General features: G+C 39.8%; 1 long non-coding RNA gene across 1 annotated transcript; it reads right to left on the bottom strand.

Annotated features, from left to right (window-relative positions):
* Nucleotides 1–10,808: 10,808 nt before the first annotated feature.
* Nucleotides 10,809–19,871, bottom strand: LOC129641636 (uncharacterized). The gene is made up of 3 exons (XR_008709370.1): nucleotides 19,788–19,871; nucleotides 13,558–13,711; nucleotides 10,809–10,857 (listed from the first exon to the last, which is right to left on the bottom strand). It is a non-coding gene; the product is annotated as an uncharacterized LOC129641636 (long non-coding RNA).
* Between the last annotated feature and the right edge of the window lie 382 nt (nucleotides 19,872–20,253).

Here is a 20,253-nt window from a genome sequence, read left to right as displayed (position 1 = left end):
TATAAAATAAGAACTCAAAGGAAAGAAAGCAGATTTGATACAGAGAAAAACATTTTACTGTTATACTATCTTATGGTGGGTTGTGTGTATGTGTGTGTGTGTGTGTGTGCGCGCGCACACATACACACACGTACACCCTCTCCTGCTCCTTGTATCCTGTGGAACTGATCTGAACAAGACACTAGCTCTGAAATGAAACATACATGAGAGAGCTGCAGGGATAGAAGGAAGCTGTAACACTGGCCAGGCAAGGATACTGGAGTGGGTAGCCATTCCTTTCTCCAGGGGATCTTCCCGACCCTTCGGGTTTCCCACATTGCAGGCAGATTCTTTACAGTCTGAGCCACCAGGGAAGCCCCTCAGTTATGCAAGATCCAGTCAAAAGTCTGTTCATATTTTTCTCAGTCTTTGCCTTCCTAACATTTTTGGTGAATGTATATTCATAGTATTAATCTCATCCTATGAAATGAATTACACAATTTGCAACTCCAGTTATGCTTATTTCCTCTGAGATCAAATATATCTAGCCAAATAGAAATGAGGAGTTGAAAAAAAGTCACACAAGGTTTTTCCTTCAGTCTTGACAGTTTATGTCATCATTATTGTATCAATTTCCCCTCATCAGCTAAAGAAGAACTACCTTAAAAATGTGCCCTAAGTGTGCAATCAGGATGCATAAAGACATGCGAGAAAAATCTGACCACTCTATGACTGAGGGCTTGTGGACTTTCTATACATGATGGAGTGGAATAAAATCCCCATTCCAGACAACAGAGGAGAAACTTGGGCATCAGAGAGAGAGCTGATGTGTGAACCACCCATCACCTCAGACGTTTTCTGAAAAATCTATGGGGAGCCTTTCTAATAAAAACCAGGTCAGAAAGAGGCAAATATGCTTTAATTTAATAGAGTCAGATCTATTATATTACAAAAAGGGTCAAAGACATAGAAGGAATATCCATTCCTTCACATTCCAGACTAGGTCATTCTCAGAAGAAAATTAGTTCTCACGGCAGTATGTAGTTAGCTTTAAGCAAATGAAGACCTGCCATATCATGGGTGAAGAGTTAACTGGGGTTAAAGCTCTCACTGTCTTACTTATTATCCAACTAATTTAAGGAGACAGAGTTTACAGGGCACCAAAAGGAACCAGGGACAGGACTGTGTTATCCTGTGAGGAAGGGAAGCATACTATGAGGAGGGGATGGAAGAGCCACAGAGACACTGGAAAAGGACAGATGAAAGATAAGCCTTCAGGAAACACTGATAAGAGTCAAAGAACAAGGAGATAGTGAGTCTTTGTCCTGTTGTTCAGACAAAGAAATGAGTCTAAAGAAAAACAATTCCCAAATTTCTGATGCTATACTGCTCAGGGATACCCACTTGAAGCCTTCTTAATCCCTATACTGGGTTTAACATGAATTGAATCAGGGGGAATAATGGCCAACACCTGAGCAGGAGTGGGGCGGGATGGGGAGATGGTAGCTATGCAGTGGGCAGCCTCGGCCCCTTGTTCATCTGACAGGGACTGTTTTGCCCTTTACAGATCTTAGGGCTCTCCAACCTGCAGACTACTTCCCTGATTGTAATTTAATCCTCTGACATCAGTGGCCCTGACCTTGGTGAAGACAGCCCCATCAAGGAGAGTCTGGCCATAGAGATAACGTGAGGTTCTACACAGAGACACATCTTAAATCCCCTGTGCCTGAGAAACATGAGCCCAAAAGAATCCTCATTATTCAATAGTTTGGAACGCCATCTCCCTAAGAACACAGCTAATTTTTCAGGAAAAAAAAAAATGATGTGACCTGTTGGAAGGGTAATCAGGAAGCAAGAGCTTAAAAAAAATTTTTTTTCTAGACTTTTATAAAGCTAAGAAGGGAACTCTTCCCCTCCTTTCTAGTAGGCTTGAAAACCTTTATTTCTCTCCTTCATCTGAGCTAAGACATGTTGTACCCAACATTCCATCCCCCCCATCCATTCTAAGGAACAAGAGAGAAGAGCAGTACCATCGCCTTGAAGATCTTTTCCCTCTTTTCCTCCTGGGATACATGCCTTTATGAAACTCTGGTCAAGTCTCAGCTTACAACTCCTTAACAAGAACTAGGACCAAGCTGCTGTTTTGGGGGGCACTGGGGTCAGCTAGAAGTCAACTACTAATTTAAGTACAGCTCTTTATATAATGATAGATGTATGTCAATAAAGAACAATTATAATCTACTATTAACATCAAGAGAGTACACTATTTGAAGGAAGGTTTAAAGAAACAAAATAATGAAGATATAGCACATAGGCTTAGCATATTAACGTAAATTAATTATAGTCACTGTGGAACTTAATCCAACCTTGGTTTCACCTTTTTCCAGGAACAAAGACTTCAGTTCCACATTCACGTCGGTGTGGGGCCACTTCTGTGTTCACTGAGGTTTATTCCTGTAGTACTATGCAGACTTCTTCCAACCTAGTCACAAACCACCCAGGATGGTGCTTTTATTCATTCTAACAATATGTCTAGCATGAAAAGCCCTTCCTTAAAACTCTGCTCTTTGATCATTTAAGAACATATTTTCTGGAGACTTCTCTGGCAGTTCAGTGGTTAAGAATCTGCCCTGCAATGCAGGGGACACAGGTTCAATCACTGGTCAGGGAACTAAGATCCCACGTGCCACGGAGCAACCAGGCTCATGTACCACAACTACAACAAAGATCCTATGTGCCACAACTAAGACCCCAATGCAGCCAAATAAATAAATAAAGTTTTAAAAGATACATGTTCTGTTCTTCTGCCCTTTCACCTGCTCCAAACCAAATGCAGTCATCTCTTCTCACTGGGAACTTCTGGTTTCCTCCTCTTAAATCCAGTCGCCTGAACCCCTCGTCAGACTGTGAAGACCTGAATCATTGAGTCACTAGAACACATTTCTTCATTTTTCCTAATGAATTCATGTCTGATTGGTAGTAGAAGAGCAACATAAATATCTAATGCTGAATAGAACAGAATCATGAAAAATATACTAAATAGATGCTACCTTTCACATCTTTAATCCATTTCATTCATAAGTTTCAAAAATCCAAGTCTTCTGCATTAACCAGAAAAGTCCTGGCTACTTCCCCACAACTTATCTAGCAAGGATATAGAATCCCAATGACTCTTTTTTCTTGATTTTTTTCTAGAATACATTGTGAGTTTGTGTCCCCCTATTTCTTACCCCATCATTTCTCAACTTTCCCAATATAAAATTCTTGAGTTGTATATCATAGTATTTTTAGATCCCACGTATGAATTTTATGGCATTTTTCCTTATATCAATAAGTATTTATATCAGTATATCGTAGCTTGGATGCTGCACAAAGAACAAAAAAGTCTAAGTATTTCCCTGTGTGTGGAGGTTAGCAGGGCAACACATGTAAAAAGGCATTTAATTAATGAATTTCTGTCATAATAAGAATCAACATCATCCATCTAGCATTTTTTCATTAGCCCATACTGCCCTCTTCATAACCAACATGCATTTTAGAAAATGAACAATTTCTCCATTTCCATGAATGACTACTCAGGGAAATTTGCTTGTCAATATAATAACTTCAATGTGATGATAATATTTCCCCAGTTAGATTTAGTGCCATGTGGATACAATATGGATCAAAAATATGGATCCTGTCAGAACCAATGAATTCACTCAAGAAATGTGTTAGTAATACACAAGACCAGAAAGCCAGTGGTCCAAAACCAATATAAAGAGTGTAGACCCAGTCTACACTGGATTCAGTAAGGCAAGCTGACTGCAGGATAACTCTTTACTCGTGTTTTCTTGGAAGTCAAATACTCAGGAACCATAATAACGATGGGAGTGAGACAGAGCATGTAAAACTTCAGTGAACTAGAACTTAACTGGATGAGCCCTCACTTTTCAATTTCTTACCACTTCCTGACTCCACAGTCCCCTTGGCAACCACTTTAAGCACAAAAGCAGTAAGTACACTCATAGTAAGAACTTAGACATTAGGGACTTTCCTGACAGTCCAATGGTTAAGACTCCATACATTCACTACAGGGGACATGGGTTCCATCCCTCATTGGGAAACTCAGATCCCGCATGCCATCTGGCCCCCAAAATTGTTTTTTTTTTAATTTTTTAAAAAGAATTTAGCTTTTAAACCAATACACCAGGGAATACATTCTAGGACTGGTGTACCTTTAGCCCAAAGCCCCCCCATTCTTCATTTTTACACTGAACATTTATGTTCACATTACTGACACCAAAGTGGTGCCAGATCTTCAATCTTCAAAAAAAGGATTCAACATTAGACAAGAAATTCTACTTGCTACATCAAGAAGAATCTTGTTTACACTGTCAAAGTAAAAAACAGGTTTGTTTTTCTTTTATTAAGCAAGCATTTTAATTAACCAAGAGTTCATGTCTTATCATTTTTATCCATCATTGTATTACTTTATAAATGGCTTGAGAATTATCCATTCTTTGGTATATTCTATGTGTCTCCTTCATTTGAGTAATCAAGATGTGTCTGCATCTGAAAATAAGCTTGTGTGATTTTAAATAAATAGTTAACACATGTTTTCAGGAATTTTGTGCTCTGTCCCAGAGAAAAAAGATTCTCAAAAGGTATTTTCCAATAATGAATTCTGAGTCTGAGATCATTTCCTTTCGGGGTCTATTCTGTGGAGGAAAAAAAAAATGTGACTGTCCCACTCAGCTCATCCTTGAAGACTCTCCACAAACCCTCAGATAACATTGTTCAGTAGAAATTCCAGCAGCATACTAAATGTCAGCCGTAAATGGAAGGCAGTGTGTGCACTGATTGATGTCTTAAATGATAAAATAATATGAAATGATAAGCTGTGGTTATCAAAATAGCTACCACTCTGTGGTCCTATCTACTGTGTATTTAATATGCTCCACTGCTGTGCTTTATAATATATACTATCAACCAATGAGCCTCATTTCATAAACTACATATAATCATCAGACCTGTCAATTTATAAGCACAGCTTGGGTATACCATTACGGAAAGCAGAATATATTGAAACCCTCAATTAACTAAACTTTCACTGCATTCTACTTTCATGAGAGAAGCCAATCATAAGAAAACTCAAGGAGCGAACATTTTAAAATCCATTAAATCCTAGGGTTCCATGCACATTAAGGCCAAACTCCTATATCAGTGGGGTTTAACCATGTTTTAAGCAGTGGAGTTTTTTTCCAAATAAAGCAAAATCAGGGGTAATTATTACAGAGGAAGCATGGGGGTGGGAGGTGGGGAGGAGTTCAGTCCACACCTCTGTCTACTTCTACCTTACAGATTAGCCAAACAAGAGTGGGATATGTTGTGTTACTAAGGAATCTCTAAATCTCAGTGGCTTGAAATAGCAAAGTTTATGTCTGACACACCTAGGCTGCAGAGACTCCATCTTGACACATGCTTCTATTATCACCATGAAAGGAGAAGAGTAAAGTAGATACTAAAGCCTTGCAATTAAAGGCTTCCACCCAAAATGACACACATCACTTCTGTTCCTATTTCCTTGACCAGAGAAGGTACATGGCCCTGCCTAATCACAAAGTGGTAGAAAGGACAAATGCTTTCAGGAGAATAAGAAGCAGTGAACAAGAATCTTGTTGACATATACCAAGCTGTGTCAGCTACAACACAACTCAAAGCCACATCCTCCTTATCTTTACCCAGTGTTATTCACAGTGAAGCACTGCAAGATACAAAGTGATCAGGAAGAAAAATTTCCTCCACACTGTAGATTTATGAGAAAAAATAAATGAACTAACATCTTGAGGAAAGATCTTAACAACAAGAAGGATTTCCAGAATATCCCTTCAGTAAGCTGGAAAATTCAATTAGCCACAGCACAATTTCCCAAATATATCATCTAATTTGGATTTACCTGTTTTACTTTTCTAATGAGGTTCAGTGATACTTAACATAAAACAACTCTCAAAAATTACAAGAGAACTAAGACTTCCTCATCTCCTCTTCTCTACACTATCAACCTATTTAGATGGCCCCAAACCAGAGGCAAGCAGAAAAAAAAACTACAGAGCATCAGTGAAAACAACTTCAATGGCCATCTATGTCATACAATAGTTAGTCACCTTTGGGTGACTATTGATTTCATATTGTGTGTAAAATTGAGGGTATCAGCTTGAACAGCGTGAGTAGCCTTAGTGACCTTCTTTCCTTTCCTATCATACAGTGGACCTAAGATTAGAGGCAACAAGAATCATCAAAGAACTCCCAAAAGCAGCAGTTAAAAGAAAAGTAGGGGGGAGCAATAAACTGAAAAAGACAAATGGAGACCTATGCAGAAAAACACTGCCATTCATGGGGTGGTGGGGTGGGGGGCAGGGTGAATAATCTGCACATAGCAATTCTCTCTGTGTGTGCTACAGGCCAACCTAAGAATCAATGTTGATAACGATCCTAAGTCATGAATAAAATATTAAAACTGTAATGATCTTGGGTACATCATTTAGCCTCATTAGTGTTTAGCTTTGTTATCTAGAAATAAGCAAGTAGGAATAACTGATCTCTGGTCATTTTGTGATTCTACAAGACTATAGACAATTGATCATCACTAACAAATATGAACTGGAAACCTAAAGAAAAAAATGTGAAACTGAAATAGGGCAAGGAAACAAGCAAAGGGAATAATCAATGAAGCAGGCTGCCCAAATGCTTCTATGATTAAATACACTGAAAATATGTGCATCAGTCATAAGCATTTGTGTTGCAAATAAGAGAAAACCCAACACAAACCAGTTAAAACAGTAAAGAAATGTATTAGTTTTCATCCCTGGAAAGTTCAAGAGTAATGTGGGTTTGAGGTTTCAGTTCAGTCACTCAGTCATGTCCAACTCTTTGCAACCCCATGAACCACAGCACACCAGACCTCCCTGTCCATCACCAACTCCCAGAGTCCACCCAAACCCACGTCCATTAAGTCAGTGATGCCATCCAACAATCTCATCCTCTGTCGTCTCCTTCTCCTCCTGCCCTCAATCTTTCCCACCATCAGGGTCTTTTCAAATGAGTCGGTTCTTCCCAACAGGTGGCCAAAAGTATTGGAGTTTCAGCTTCGACATCAGTCCTTCCAATAAATACCCAGGACTGATCTCCTTTAGGACGGACTGGTTGGATCTCCTTGAAGTCCAAGGGACTCTCAAGAGTCTTCTCCAACACCACAGTTCAAAAGCATCAATTCTTCGGCGCTCAGCCTTCTTCACAGTCCAACTCTCACATCCATACATGACCACTGGAAAAACCATAGCCTTGACTAGACGGACCTTTGTTGGCAAAGTAATGTCTCTGCTTTTTAATATGCTGTCTAGGTTGGTCATAATTTTCCTTCCAAGGAGTAAGCGTCTTTTAATTTCATGGCTTCAGTCACCATCTGCAGTGATTTTGGAGCCCAAAAAAATAAAGTCAGTCACTGTTTCACTGTTTCCCCATCTATTTCCCATGAAGTGATGGGACCGGATGCCATGATCTTCGTTTTCTGAACGTTGAGCTTTAAGCCAACTTTTTCACTCTCCTCTTTCACTTTCATCAAGAGGCTCTTCAGTTCTTCTTCACTTTCTGCCATAAGGGTGGTGTCATCTGCATATCTGAGGCTATTGATATTTCTCCCAGCAATCTTGATTGCAGCTTGTGCTTCTTCCAGCCCAGCATTTCTCATGATGTACTCTACATAGAAGTTAAATAAGCAGCCTGACAATATACAGCCTTGACATACTCCTTTTCCTATTTGGAACCAGTCTGTTGTTCCATGTCCAGTTCTAATTGTTGCTTCCTGACCTGCATACAGGTTTCTCAAGAGGCAGGTCAGGTGGTCTGGTATTCCCATCTCTTTCAGGATTTTCCACAGTTTATTGTGATCCACACAGTCAAAGGCTTTGGCATAGTCAACAAAGCAGAAATCGATGTTTTTCTGAAACTCTCTTGCTTTTTTGATGATCCAGCGGATGTTGGCAATTTGAGGTTTAGTTTAAGCCAATAGCACAAAAATGTCCAAAAGGAAACCCAACCTCTGTCTCTATTCTGCCTTCCATAATGTCTAACTCATTCTAAAGCTACTTTCCTCGTGGTTGCAATATGGCTGTCAACAAATCCCAGGGCTACACACAGGTCCACACTGGGTCTCATGTTTGTTCTTCATCCAAACACTATAGCCAGGTTATAGAGAGTGTTGCTTGGCCTAAGTCAGTGAGGGCCAGTGAATCTCGGGATGGGATGACCTTCCCCAGATACATATGGTCCACAAGAGGAAAGGCAGATATCCAATGTAAAAGTAGAAGTGCTGGCAAGAAAAAGGATCACTGGCAGATAATAAGCAAATGTCCACAATACCCAGAAGAAAGTAAGATAGTAAAGGAGCAATTTAACAAATTATTTTAATTTATTGGGAAAATGTTCAAAGACTTAAAAAGCAAAGCATTGTGCTAGACATTAGTAGAGTGATCCAGAAGTCAGTAATACATAGCCCCATACCTCCAAGGAACTTACATCTAATGGGCAAGAGCAGGCATATGAATAGCTGCTTCATATAAGGCAGAATAATATGTTGCAGAGATGCAAGGTGAGGGATATGGGAATATATTTATAAAACCTTGATGCTTTTAAGAAAGCACTTCCCAAAGTACTTAGACTATCAGGCAGACAACAATTTTCATTTCCTGGGACATAAATAAAATTTCCCCCAGAATTAAAAGAGGCATAGGTAAATGTCCAGCCATTGAAATTAGACAGGACTAACACAGAAATCTGCCAGCTTGTTTTGATTCCCAGAAAGACACAAAAGCAAGTATTCAAACAATTTTCAAAAATCCCAAGCAAAGGACTTAAGCAAAAATCTTAAGCAAAATACTCAAATAAATCAAGATAGTAATGAAGAGTCAGCCCTCTGCCTCAGGGAGATGTCCTGCCCTTGATGAATATCAGTCATTGGTGAGGCTGAGGCTTTGGGAACATGCAGGTTTGAGTGCAGAACCACCAAACATTTCTGAATACCTACTATGCTACAGCCACTAAGAATAGTGTAGCAGTGGAGACAGATATATAAGCAGATCATGAAGCAGCTGGCAAAACCCCGGCTCCCTCACCCCCACTTCCACTTTGTGCAAGACTCCAACTGCAATTGTCTTCTTAACTAGAGAAACATTCCATTTATACCATAGTTTTAATTCTTCAACTTCCCCAAATTCCATCTAAATGACCAACAGAATACCCAACTAGGGGAAATTCTGCAAAAGTGCTAGGAACTAGAGAACAGCAATATCCACATGACAGAAACAGTGGGGGTTTCTGCTAGCTATTGTGCAGATTGGAGCAAGGACCTACCTAACCCACAATTCCTTGTATGAGATGGAATTTTTGGCCATGAAGTAAGAGGACAGGCATCCGTAAAACTTCTAACTCTGACAAGCATAGACTAACCCTCCAAAGGACAAAGAAAAATCACAGGGCACATGAAACCATGTGGCAATTCAAATGAGGGGCACCATGCTAAGCAATCAAAGCAACTTCCTCCAATGAACGGGAGAGCTAAAGGAAAACTGTACAAAGTTATAATTTGTATTCTTAACAACAATCACAAGACATTACATCCAAGAAACTAGGACAGGTGTGAGTAGGTCTCTGAAATAATAAAAGACCTCATGAAATGACAACCATTAAGTCCAAGTTAGATACTACAATGAAGGTATGTGAACCACAGATCCACTGTCACAAAAAAGTAAAAGTAAGCAGAAAGATTAACAGGTCCAAAAGTTACGAGGCAAGAAGGACAGATCCAATTCATTATAGTAAGAACCACAGAAGGAGCAAAGAGAAAAAAAAAGCAAAAATAATAGAACTTTCCTAAGTTGAAGAGAAACTAAAGTGTTCATACTAAAGGGGGTTAACAAGTAGCGGGCATTATTTGTTAAAAGATTCTGTATTAGTTTGCTAAGGTTATCATGGCAAAAAAAAGAAAAGAAAAAAACACCATGGGTTGGCTTAAACAAGAGAAATTTATTTCTCACACTTCTGGAGGTGGGAGGTTCAAGAGCAAGGTATAGGCAGACTTGGTTTCTTCTCACTGTGTCCACACCGAGTCTTCCCTCTATGTGCACACACCTGGTGACTCCCTCTGTGTCCAAATTTCCTCTTCTTATAAGGCCACTAGTTAGACTGGATGACAGTCCACCCTAACAGCCTCATTTTAACTTAATCACATGTTTAAAGATCCTATCTCTAAATGTAGTTACATTCTGAGGTATACCAGGGGTTATGGTTTCAGTATGAATTTGGAGAGGAGGGGTACATAATTGGGTAATAACAGATTCCAAAACCAAGATGTTTTCTGATCATTTCATTTTAAGGATAAAAAATTATATTATCAGAGTAGAAAATAACAAATAACAGAATAGCAAAAACAACAAAATTAAGCTAGTCTATATTTCTCACCTACATTGCTAAGCACCAGAGTTATCACTAGAAAAAGTTTGCAGATTCCTGGGGTAAAGAGATATGATCCAAAGAATCTGTTCACAACCAGGATAACAGAGACATTCTCAGACATAAAAAAGTAAAGAATGTATAACACCCATATACTCAATCCAAAATTACTTACTTCAAAATTTAAATTCAAAAATTGGTAAGTTTTAGTATTAAAAAATTCTAATCAGTATTGAAGACATTTAAATATAGAATTCTAGCAATTATAGATAACAGTGTAATAAAACATAATATGTTTTTAATAATTCTTTAAATAATAGTTATGATATAAAATAATTAAAATGTAAAATAAAAATATGAATCTAACACATCAGATTATATCAAGGATACCTGGAATAAGGGAGAAAAGAGGGAAATAAAAGAACACTAAATCAGAGGAAAACTGATTTAAATACATATCAGTTAATAACATATACATTTATTACACTCAGTAAAATAGGTTAAGAACTTTTAAATTATCGAAAGCAGCAAAGAAAAATACATCATATAGCATAAAAAATATAAGGGAGTAAAACATTTTATTTAATAAAAAAATAAAAGAGTATAGAATAAAGTTATACTGAACCAAACCTATCATTTGTAACAATAAATATGAGTAGATTAAACTTGTTTAAGACCCAACTTAAAAATCCAATGAAGTTTTCTTCATTGTGCTTTTCTTTAGTTTAAAAACTGATTTCAATAAAGATGTGTCAGTTTTATAATTATAAAAGTGATGACTGTTGCTATAAATTAAAGGAAAAAACTAAAAGTAAGTAATGGCGTCTGTTTTGACATGCACATGGTAAATTTGCTCATTCTTGTAATGTCAACTAGATGCTGCTGGTACCGCACTGAGCAAACCTGAGAATGCCCCTTCAGAGGCATTGCTGCCCCATCCGCAATCACTAGTAAAGTAGCCCGCTCTGCGGCTGACACGCTGCCTCCTCTCCCTCCTCAGCACCCTGGCCAGAGCTGATTAGACAGGTTACCCAAGGTCAACCAGTCCATGGGCTTACTTATGGCTTGGTGGGGAAAGCTGAGCTAGAGTAATTAGATTCCCACTCTGGGGCGTATTGGAACTGGACACATGGGAGAAAAATTCCGTCCTCAGTGTGAGCGAAAGTTGTTCTGCTCCTAACAGCTCCCTAGGTAGCCCTTTGACAAGTTCTCCTTCTTCCAGGGGCAACTGGAGCAGCTCTGTTCCAGCACTCAAAAGAGCCAAATCAAAATATGATGGGAAAGTGGAAGATTCCATTAATTAAATAATCTACTCCACATCAAATGTAAAAATTGACTAAATTGACTGAATTGATTCACTTTTACCACATTGCAAGGATATGATTTTTCACTCCACACCAGAGTTACTCTTTAGAGTTCTGCCTAGTAAGATATGCCAAGAAACTGTGTTAAAATGTTTAGAGTAACTAAAACAATTAACAAGTTGCCAAGTGTCTTCACATTTATCTGAGTGAACACCCACATTTCTCTCTCCACAGACAGAATCTACACTGCCCTCTATATTCAGGCAAACCTTTTACAGGGCTAGTTCAGTTCAGTTCAGTCGCTCAGTCATGTCCAACTCTGCAACCCCACGGACTGCAACACACTAGGCTTCCCTGTCCATCACCAACTCCCAGATCCTACTCAAATTCAAGTCCATCACATTGGTGATGCCATTCAACCATCTCATCCTCTGTCACCCTCTTCTCCTCCCGCCTTCAATCTTTCCCAGCATCAGGGTCTTTTCCAATGAGTCGGTTCTTCCCATCAGGTGGCCAAAGTATTGGAGTTTCCACTTCAGCATCAGTCCTTCCAATGAATATTCAGGACTGATTTCCTTTAGGATGGACTGGTTGGATCTCCTTGCAGTCCAAGGGACTCTCAAGAATATTCTCAACACCACGATTCAAAAGCATTAATTCTTCGGTGCTCAGCTTTCTTTATAGTCCAATTCTCACATCCATACATGACTACTGGAAAATCCATGGCTTTGCCTAGATGGACCTTTGTTGACAAAGTAATATCTCCGCTTTTTAATATGCTGTCTAGGTTGGTCATAGCTTATCTTCCAAGGAGTCTTTTAATTTCATGGCTGCAGTCACCATCTGCAGTTATTCTGGAGCCCAAAGGAATAAAGTCTCTCACTATTTCCATTGTTTCCCCATCTATTTGCCATGAAGTGATGGGACCACCTGCCATGATCTTAGTTTTCTGAATGTTGAGTTTTAAGCCAACTTTTTCATTCTCTTTTTTCACTTTTAAGAACCTCTTTAGTTCTTTGCTTTCTGCCATAGGGTGGTGTCATCTGCATATCTGAGGTTATTGATATTTCTCCCGGAAATCTTGATTCCAGCTTCTGCTTTATCCAGCCCAGCATTTCACATGATGTACTCTGCATATAAGTTAAAACAGGTGGGTGACAGTATACAGACTTGATGTACTCCTTTCCCAATTTGGAACCAGTCTGTTGTTTCATGTTCAGCTCTAACTGTTGCTTCTTGACCGGCATACTGATTTCTCAGGAGGCAGGTCAGGTGGTCTGGTATTCCCATCTCTTGAAGAATTTTCCAGTTTGTTGTGATCCACATAGTCAAAGGCTTTGGCATAGTCAATAAAGCAAAAGTAGATATTTTTCTGGAACTCTCTTGCTTTTTTGATGATCCAGCAAATGTTTGTAATTTGATCTCTGGTTCCTCTGCATGTTGGCAATTTGATGCCTGGTTCCTCTGCCTTTTCTAAATCCAGCTTGAACATCTGGAAGTTCATGGTTCGTGTACTGTTGAAGCCTGGATTGGAGAATTTTGAACATCACTTTGCTAGCGTGGGCTAAACCTGTTGCAAATTTCTCATGATCTCTTCTGAGTTGAAAGAATGATAATTTGCTGAATTTAATTCCTCTTAATAAAACCTTTGCCTGAGGGTTCATGGTGGCTGATAGTTTTTAAAATGGTAGCATCTGTCTGGTTACTGTTTTTCAGAATCAGCCATCACTGTCATGTTTCATATTGACTGTATATATGATCATTAAAAAGAAAGAAATAAACGTACTTGAAGTCTGTGTTTGCTAGCTGCCCTGCTAGTGTATCTTGTAGGATCCATTTGTTAAGCCAGAATTCTGTACAGGGTGCTGCCTTCCTTGTTTGCTGACTTTTGAGTAGCAGAGTCTTCACTAGAATAATCAAGCGAGGTCAGCCAAGTATAGCTCCATAAAGAAAAAAAAAAGGACAAAAAACAAAAACTTTTGTGTTCCTATGAAAACAGTGATAGGATAGGTGGAGAATACCAGGACTCAAACTACGGTTTTTATTCATTCAATGAGTGATCAGATTTATAAACAAATAAATGAATGACAAAATTAATGAATAAATAAAGAAAATGAAAATTTTAGAAACAGTTTACCTTTCAGTTAAACAATTATACATAGAAACAATGAGTCATTTACTGTAATGTTAATGAATTAACTCAATAATTAATGTCTAACTCCTCACATTGGCAAGAGGAGAAGGGGGCAACAGAGGATGAGATGGCTGAATGGCATCACCAACTCAATGGACATGAGTTTGAGCAAACTCAGGAAGTCAGTGAAGGACAGGGAAGCCTGGCATGCTGCAGTTCATAGGGTTGCAAAGAGTCGGACATGACTTAGCAACTGAACAACACCACATTGCAAATAGTAGCTTCTTTAATAGAAGAAGCTAAAAGGGTAGTCTTTCTTTTAGTCTTTTCTTTACTGTCTCTTCTCAGTTTTTTCTTATCCTTTCCTGTATGTCCCATGTTTTTCTTGTCAGAAATATTTGCTTCTCAGCATTTCAGAGCTGATGTTACCAATCATAGAGAAATTAGTTCAGTTCAGTTGCTCAGTCGTGTCCGACTCTGCCACCCCATGAACCACAGCACACCAGGCCTCCCTGTCCATCACCAACTCCCAGAGTTCACTCAAACTCATGTCCATTGTGTCAGTGATGCCATCCAACCATCTCATCCTCCATCATCCCCTTCTCCTCCTGCCCTCAATCTTTCCCAGCATCAGGGTCTTTTCAAATGAGTCTGTTCTTTGCATCAGGTGGCCAAGTTGGAATTTCACCTTCAACATCAGTCCTTCCAATGAACACCCAGAACTGATCTCCTTTAGGATGAACTGGTTGGATCTCCTTGCAGTCTAAGGGACTCTCAAGAGTCTTCTCCAACACCACAGTTCAAAAGCATCAATTCTTCAGTGCTCAGCTTTCTTTATAGTCCAACTCTCACATCCATATGTGACCACTGGAAAAACCATAGCCTTGACTAGGTGGACCTTTGTTGACAAAGGTCAACTGCTTTTTAATATGCAGTCTAGGTTGTTCATAACTTTCCTTCCAAGGAGTAAGCGTCTTTTAATTTCATGGCTGCAGTCACCATGTGCTGTGATTTTGGAGCCCCAGAAAATAAAGTCTGCCACTGTTTCCACTGTTTCCCCTTCTATTTGCCATGAAGTGATGGAACCAGATGCCATGACCTTAGTTTTCTGAATGTTGAGCTTTAAGCCAACTTTTTCACTCTCCTCTTTCACTTTCATCAAGAGGCCCTTTAGTTCTTCTTCACTTTCTGCCATAAGGGTGATGTCATCTGCATATCTGAAGTTATTGATATTTCTCCCGGCAATCTTGATTCCAGCTTGTGCTTCCTCCAGCCCATTATATATATTGGCTCGATGTGCATTGTAAACATAGCCTTTCTTAATGGCACTGGTAAGGGAGGATTCTTTTATTAAGTAATTTCCAAAATGTCAACCATGTCCTATATTTATTCCCTAGTTTTTTTCCTTTCTGTTGTCTTGTTGTCATAGCTCTGTGCTACTTGTACTCTCTTTATCTCTCTGTGTATGTATGTGTGTCTCTCTCTGATGTGCATTCTCATGGCGTAGCAAAAGAATACAGTGTTATATTCAAATGCTTAGGAGAGAAAAACAATTCTGAGCAGAAAACAGACTCCCCTATTGGATGGAAATGTAGCCACCATATCATTTCTTCCATCATCTCATTAAATATTCCCTCCCCCAACTTAGCTGCTCAGTTTGGTTGTATGCGATCATTTTAATATTGATATCTAAGTGTTCTCTTTCTTTTTTTAATTTTTGTTTATTTATTTATGGCTGTGCTGGGTCTTCATTGCTGCATCCTACTCCAGTTGCACAGAGCGGGGTGCTACTCTAGTTGCCGTGCTTGGGCTTCTCATCATGATGGCTTCTCTTGCTGCGGGTCACAGGCTCCAGAGTAGGGGCTCAGTAGTTGTGGTGCACAGGCTTAGTTGCTCTGCAGCATGTGGGATCTTAGTTCCTGGACCAGGGATTGAACCCATGTCCCCTGTATTGGCACACAGATTCTTAACCACTGGACCACCAGGAAAATCCTGAGTATTCTCCTTCTACCATTCAGTCTTTCAGTAAAAATGGAACCTCTGATCTATTGTGTCTTTCTAATGCTCTATTAAATTAATCTAGAATATTTTTCTATCATCACCTTTCAAAAGCTGGAACTCCATTGTACCTAATAGTATCTTTTATATATGTAAATTAAATTAATTTGAAATGACTTAATATTATTGGGGGCTTTAAAAATGTGGAAAATAGTACAATATGTAAAATAATCAAAACATTCAATATGTGGGGAAACATTGGGCATATGAAAAAGGAAAATATTAATAAATGCAGCCAAAATATAATTTAACTTCTTATTACATGAATTTGGAGATATATTAAGTGTTAAACCACATCTCTTGAAATATAACTTCAGAGAAAAATTCTAATGTAACACAGCTATTCTTCGGGCTTTGTTCTCCCAGCTCCATCTCCTTGATGGGGTCTGAGCTCATGGACTGGCCTGGCTAGCTAAGAAAAAAATCAGATAGAGCCGATGCAGAAAAATATCTTGACAATGAGGTCTGCCATATTAGAAAAAACATTCTGAAATGGAATTGTGACAAGTATCAGCTCCTGGGGACATAGAAAATTAGTTTGCTCAAAATTCCAAAAGGCATGCTCGAGTAAGACGGTTTCAATCAATGCAAAGGAAGGGAGATGAGCTCACTAACCTGCCAGGTCTGTTCCCTTCTTTCTGCCTCTGAACGTGTCTGAGGCACATTAAGAAAACATTTATGTGCTGCTCACCTTGAATGCAAAGGCGCACACAGCTTCTCCCACACAGCCCAGGCAGGACCTCTCATTTTCAAGTTTACCAAGAATAAAATAAAATTAGAGCTTGTCACCTTTAAGGGGAAAGAAAACAGACTCAAATCATGCAGACACCTCAATGGCTCAGTCTTCCATAGAGAGTTTTTTAGGAACAGCAGTGAGGAAGTTTTCACACCCAGTGCCAGTCACTTATAATTGCTGTCGGGACCTGAAACTTTCTTTCACCTGACACTGGAGGCATGAAGTCCCCAGACTTTGTTCACAGACATCACAGCTCACGGCCGTTAAGCTGTGGTGAGCTGCGTCTTCATTCTCCCCTCCCAATATGCAGTGCCCAGTCACATCTACTCAGATTCCATAATCTAAGAATTGTGGACACTTCAGAAGGTAATTGGGGCTGAAGCTTACCTTACCTATGAAGGGCAGGTTTTCAAGATATTATTGTAAACCAAACTGCAGCAAAAAGGAATAAATTCCACCACACAGGCAACACCGAGAAAGCCTTGAGCTTCCCTCAGCTTGCCTCAACTTTAGACAGGTAGAAACTGCCTAACAACTGCCCCCTGACATCACCATCCCTTTCCCTAAAGCATGTATTTTATAAAAACTGGAATTGTAAATTCTTTCCCTGCCCCTTTGAGAAATAAACCTTCTAGAACCCAGGAATGTCTTTCTCAAGGACTTGGAAGTTATCCCTTTGAAATGAAGACTATTTCCCTTTGAAATCGTCTAGAAAAACAGCACCCTTATCTCCCAGCCTCTGTGCAAGGGTAGGAGCCTAACTTCCATAAGTAACAATTAAACCAGTAGTCTAATCGCATTGACCCATGTGCCCCCGACATCCTCCAGCACTGGAAAATCTTCCTGCCTTTTGTTTGACAGAGTTAAGCTCATCTCAATTAACCAGTGCAAGTTTTCTTTTACAAACAATATCTCACGATCCCATCATCCACTATACCCTTCTTACTCTTAGAACCCAGTTGTATTAAGGTTGCAATATTCTCAGCTAAAGAATTACATGCTCGAGCCTTCCCAGCACTTGAGTGTGTCCATGCCTGTCCCAGCAGCCATATGGACTAGACACTCTATACTAAGGATGGCCCAGGAGTGAGAATGACTGACAGCCTCATGGAGTTGCCATTAATTAATTAATGCCATCACTTCATGGCAAATAGATGGGGAAACAGTGGAAACAGTGTCAGACTTTATTTTTCTGGGCTCCAAAATCACTGCAGATGGTGACTGCAGCCATGAAATTAAAACACACTTACTCCTTGGAAGAAAAGTTATGACCAACCTAGATAGCATATTCAAAAGCAGAGACATTACTTTGCCAACAAAGGTCCGTCTAGTCAAGGCTATGGTTTTTCCTGTGGTCATGTATGGATGTGAGAGTTGGACTGTGAAGAAGGCTGAGCACCGAAGAATTGATGCCTTTGAACTGTGGTGTTGGAGAAGACTCTTGAGAGTCCCTTGGACTGCAAGGAGATCCAACAAGTCCATTTTGAAGATCAGCCCTGGGATTTCTTTGGAAGGAATGATGCTAAAGCTGAAACTCCAGTCCTTTGGCCACCTCATGCAAAGAGTTGACTCATTGGAAAAGACTCTGATGCTGGGAGGGATTGGGGGCAGGAGGAGAAGGGGATGACAGAGGATGAGATGGCTGGATGGCATCACTGACTCGATGGACGTGAGTCTGAGTGAACTCCGGGAGTTGGTGACGGACAGGGAGGCCTGGCATGCTGCAATTCATGGGTTCGCAAAGAGTCGGACATGACTGAGCGACTGAACTGAACTGAATGCTTCAATTACTTAACCCCTACTTCCTTCACATGAGAGAGAAATACGCTTTGCTTCAGACACTGTGATTTGGGGCAGGCAGAGGAGGAGCTTAAATTGCATGAAGGAAACTCTTCAAGCTGCCTCCAAAATCTCAAAAGCATCTATTTCCCCTATATCTCAGGACTTGAAGGGATATTTTAAAAAAATCTAATCCTCACCGTCTCTTTTACAGATGGGAAAACTGAGGAGACCCAAAAATTTCAATCAGCTTGACCAAAATCCTTTATATAGGCCTAGAGAGAAAATGGGAGAAAGCAATGGCACCCCACTCCAGTACTCTTGCCTGGAAAATCTCATGGATGGAGGAGCCTGGAAAGCTGTGGTCCATGGGGTCGCTGAGAGTCGGACACGACTGAGCGACTTCACTTTCACTTTTCATTTTCATGCATTGGAGAAGGAAATGGCAACCCACTCCAGTGTTCTTGCCTGGAGAATCCCAAGGACAGGGGAGCCTGGTGGGCTGCTGTCTATGGGGTCTCAGAGAGTCGGACACGACTGAAGTGACTTAGCAGCAGTAGCAGCAGCAGAGAGAAAATGTAAAACCTTATTTCTTCTCAGGGTCCAGACTGCTGCCTTACATCAAGCAGAGGTTTCATATATGTTTAGTAAGTAAAAGAGCATGTAAACAAATAACTACATTCAGTGTGATAACTATTATAACAGACAAATAAATGAACTGATGCAGGAAAACCAAAGTGCATACAACTACCCACTCTACTTGCTAGCCACTGTTTATGACACCTTTAAAGTTTACTCATGTTTGGAGATATACTTGCTTTTAATCCCTTAAATCAAACTTTCCACTAATAAGAACTGGCCTTTGTATTCATGATTTCTATATTGATTTCAGCAGGTACCATGTTCAACACACAGAGTCTGGCTAAAATATTCCACAGACCCAGTTCTCTTTCTATATGAACATCATTCTCTGAATGCCAGACACCCTTCCTCCTGGGGATCTGTCACTCAAGGTCTGTGCAAATTTAGGGCAGGGAAATGAAAATATGAAATCTCTCAGTTGGATTCGTTCTGCTATTGCATGTAAATTCACACCAAACATGCCAAACCAAAGTGCAACTTCTTTCCTGGATTTATAATCTTATTGCTAACTGCATCTTAAAATCTAAAAACACTTAAAATCAAAAACACAGATGCAAACTTTCTACAAAGTTTGCATCTAACTAAAGCACACATCATATTAAATGAGAAGCCTGGATGTCTGTTTGTTTGCTTCCAGAAGTGTTAATACACAGATGATGCTACATACCTGGAGCATCCTCCAGTCGCAGTTACTTTGCTTTTGTGGAGCTGTTTCCTCATCTCTAATCCTGGTTTCTGACCAGACAGAACTTCAGGTCCTGTTGGCTCTGACAGTCTATAATATTATGATTGGCTTAACTTCTACACTGTGTAATATGAGCCGTGCTTCCTTCTCCTCTCCCACATGCCACACAGAGAAGTAACTTCTGTTCCACTTATAAAGGGAGCAGGACAAACACATGGGTTCTCTCTCTCCAACCCCTCACTCACTCGTTTACTCCTACCAGTGGGAGGGGGAGTGATTTCCCTGATGGGTGAGTGAAGGAGCACCTGAAATCCACAAGATCTTGTTTACCAAGGGGAAAATTACGGCACCAAAAATTGCACAAGTCATGTCTCTTGCTATCTTGCTCTCTTGGCTCTAACACCCCATGCTGGGCACTCTGCCCCTCTGTCTCCTGCCCCAAACAATA

The sequence above is a fragment of the Bubalus kerabau genome, chromosome 1 (genome assembly GCF_029407905.1).
Source record: "Bubalus kerabau isolate K-KA32 ecotype Philippines breed swamp buffalo chromosome 1, PCC_UOA_SB_1v2, whole genome shotgun sequence".
NCBI lineage: Eukaryota > Metazoa > Chordata > Mammalia > Artiodactyla > Bovidae > Bubalus > Bubalus kerabau.
Note: the sequence above shows the minus strand (reverse complement) of the source record. Positions and strands in the feature narration are given on the sequence as shown.